The sequence below is a fragment of the Solanum stenotomum genome, chromosome 6, assembly GCF_019186545.1.
Source record: "Solanum stenotomum isolate F172 chromosome 6, ASM1918654v1, whole genome shotgun sequence".
Lineage (NCBI taxonomy): Eukaryota > Viridiplantae > Streptophyta > Magnoliopsida > Solanales > Solanaceae > Solanum > Solanum stenotomum.
In genome coordinates, this window is record NC_064287.1 from 4,265,565 (window position 1) to 4,269,013 (window position 3,449).

Sequence of the window (3,449 nt, forward strand, 5' to 3'; positions counted from 1 at the left end):
TTGCAGAAGAAAGGTATAAGGCTTGGAAACCGGAACATGATTAAGCCTTTAAGCATGCAAATGAGTGTTTGCTGTCAGTCCCAATCCTTCGATTTTCGGATTGGAATAAGGAGTTCCATGTTCACACTAACGCATCACTCTATGCCATTGGATGTATGTTGGCGCAAGAAGGGCCGCTTGATCACTCCATCTACTTTTAGCACGGAAACTGGACAAATTTTTGCGGCTGAAAAGTGAAATGCAAAAAGACTTTTATGTCCCAAATTTAAAAGATACCATTACAAAATATCTAAGTACAACATTTTTTAAGTACTAATATTTAAAAAAATATTAAAAATTGTTCATTTACCCTGGCAAGAGAAGCAAACATGTGGATGAAGAGCTGCTTCCCTAGCCTCTTATATATAGTATAATATAAGTAATGTAAGTAAAGTAAAGTAATATATAAAAGTAATTTTAATTTAATAAAATTAACCTCAAGATAAGTTTATATTAAAATAAATTAATAAATATCGATCTTAAGAGATCGATATATTTATTTTATTTAAATAATATTAATTTCACAAAGTTAATTTTATTAAATATAGATAATTATTTTAAAAAATACTGACATGTCTATTGCTAAATTACACTCTTTTAAAGAAAAAATAATAATCTCAAAACCCTAACTCATCTCTCACTCCTCTCTCGAGCCCACCCATCCCCGACCCAACCCCGACCGGCGCCCACCCCCACCATCCCCGACCGGCGCTGCCTTGATCAGCAGCAGCAGCAGGTTGCGCCACCATCCAGACCGGCGCCGCCTCGATCAGCAGCAGCAGGAGGTCGCGCCACCATCCCCGACCTTCTTACTCAAGGTGAAAAACTGTAATGATTTCTAGGTCTTGGGAATTTTTTGGTATGAAAAATAAAAAATTCAAATTTTCTGGTTTAGAGTTAGAGTAGCTTAATGAAACTGTTAATTAGCTTCTTACTTGAGGTAACCCTTTCGAATTTGAGCTCTTTTTTTGTTAATTAATTTTTGGGTTTTGGGAATTTTTTGGCATGGAAAGTACAAATTTTCTGTTTATAGAGTGTACAAGTAGCTTAATGAAACTGTCAATTAGCTTCTTACTTGAGGTTTCTTTGAGTTTAAGCTATAAATCCTTGAAAACTGAGCTCTTTTATTGTACTTGATTTCTGGGTTTTGAAGATTTTTTGGTTCTCATTAATGTTGTGGTTCTTACTCAAGGTGCCTTTTTAACCTATAAGCCTTTAAAGCTCAACACTAGTTTGGTAAATTTTTGTAATTTATTTCTGGCTATTGAGTATTTTATTGTTCCTGTAGTTTTCTGTGCATGGAAAATATAAATTTTCTATTTTTTAGAGTTTAGAGTATACTAATGAAGCTGTCAATTGGCTTCTTACTTAAGGTTTCTTTGAATCTATATTTAGATTTTTTCAACCATTGGATCAATTGTCATATAAGACTCATTAACTACTCATGTGCGTATGTAAACTATGTGGGGGAGTGTCTCTTTAGGCAGCTGTCTATCAATTTTAATACTAGTGAATATGGACCACACCCTCATGGTAGCATATACACCTCATGGTAGCATATACATCACAATAACTAGTGGAAAAAAAGAGAGGAAGTATTGAAAATAGGAGAAACCTATTTTGAATTATCAAGAAAAAGAAAAAACAACACAAACTTGTTTACTAATTGTCAACTGTTAATAATGACTAAATCTCTCTATAATGACCATTAAAGAAATTTTAAATTGTTTCTTTTCGTGCTAGATAACTGAGTAAGCTCAACATCTAAAAAAGTTTGATACATGACTATACTGCTTCTTTCATCAAAGTAGGAGATAAGGTTTAGTGTTTCTAAATTTCTAAAGTTCAAGTAGAATTGTTTTTTATAATGTGTTTGTGTCCATCTAGTATTGATACTTAGCTTTAATTTTGTGATAATTTGTTTGTGTCCATCGAGTATTGACACTTAGCTTTAAATTAGGTGATAATGTGTTTGTTTAGNTATATATATATATATATATATATATATAAATGAGTATTTCTTTTTTATAATAAATAAAAGTAATTATAATTTTTTTTAAATTAGTTAATAACAAGTAATTAATTTATACTTTTAAATTTGTATATCTATAATTGATATCCTTTCAAGTATAGCATTTTACAAGATTATTATTATTATTATTATTATTATTATTATTATATTTTATAATATTGAATAATTTTAACCGAATCCCCGCACCCGTATCCATACTCGGATTCGCACCCCCGAATCTTAAAATTTAAATTTTGCCGAATTCGACTCTCGGATTCGCATCCGTCTCGGATACCCGCACCCGAGTCCGAGCAACTTAGACTACTGATGTGCGTATGTAAACTATGTGGGGGAGTGTCACTTTAGGCAGCTGTCTATCAATTTTAATGCTAGTGAATATGGACCATACCCTCATGGTAACATATACATCACAATAACTAGTGGAAAAAAAGAGAGGAAGTACTGAAAATAGGAGAAACCTATTTTGAATTATCAAGAAAAAGAAAAAACAACACAAACTTGTTTACTAATTGTCAACTGTTAATAATGACTAAATCTCTCTATAATGACCATTAAAGAAATTTTAAATTGTTTCTTTTCATGCTAGATAACTGAGTAAGCTCAACATCTAAAAAAGTTTGATACATGACTATACTGCTTCTTTCATCAAAGTAGGAGATAAGGTTTAGTGTTTCTAAATTTCTAAAGTTCAAGTAGAATTGTTTTTTATAATGTGTTTGTGTCCATCTAGTATTGATACTTAGCTTTAATTTTGTGATAATTTGTTTGTGTCCATCGAGTATTGACACTTAGCTTTAAATTAGGTGATAATGTGTTTGTTTAGCATAAGTACCGACACTAATTGATCCTATTGATGACAAAATTGATTTTCTTGCAAGATCGATTTGTTTCCATCTAGTGTTGACACTTAGCTTTAAATATAGAAATAATATATTTGTTAAGCATAAGTACCAACACTAGTTGATCCTATTGATGACAAAATTGATTTTCTTGCAAGATCGATTTTTGTCCTTCTAGTGTTGATACTAAGCTTTAATTTTAGAAATAATGTGTTTGTTAAGCATAAGTACCAACACTGGTTGATCCTATTGATGACAAAATTTATTTTCTTGCCTGATCGATTTGTGTCCATCTAGTGTTGATACTAAGCTTTAATTTAGGAATAATGTGTTTGTTAAGCATAAGTACCAACACTAGTTGATCCTATCGATGACAAAATTGATTTTCTTGCAAGATCGATTTGTGTCCATCTAGTGTTGATATTAAGCTTTAATTTAGGAATAATGTGTTTGTTAAGCATAAGTACCAACACTAGTTGATCCTATTGATGACAAAATTGATTTTCTTGCAAGATCGATTTGTGTCCATCTAGTGTTGA

The 3,449-nt window shown here is 31.4% G+C and overlaps 1 protein-coding gene across 2 annotated transcripts in view; it reads left to right on the forward strand.

Annotated features, from left to right (window-relative positions):
- Positions 1-674: 674 nt before the first annotated feature.
- The window catches only part of LOC125867517 (uncharacterized), a 7,080-nt gene continuing 4,305 nt past the window's right edge, over positions 675-3,449 (forward strand). Inside the window, exon 1 of one of the 2 annotated variants that reach the window (XM_049548048.1) lies at positions 675-857. The gene's annotated coding sequence lies outside the window, so the exon portion shown is untranslated. The remainder of the gene's footprint in view (positions 858-3,449) is intronic. The other variant, XM_049548049.1, reaches the window with a different exon arrangement.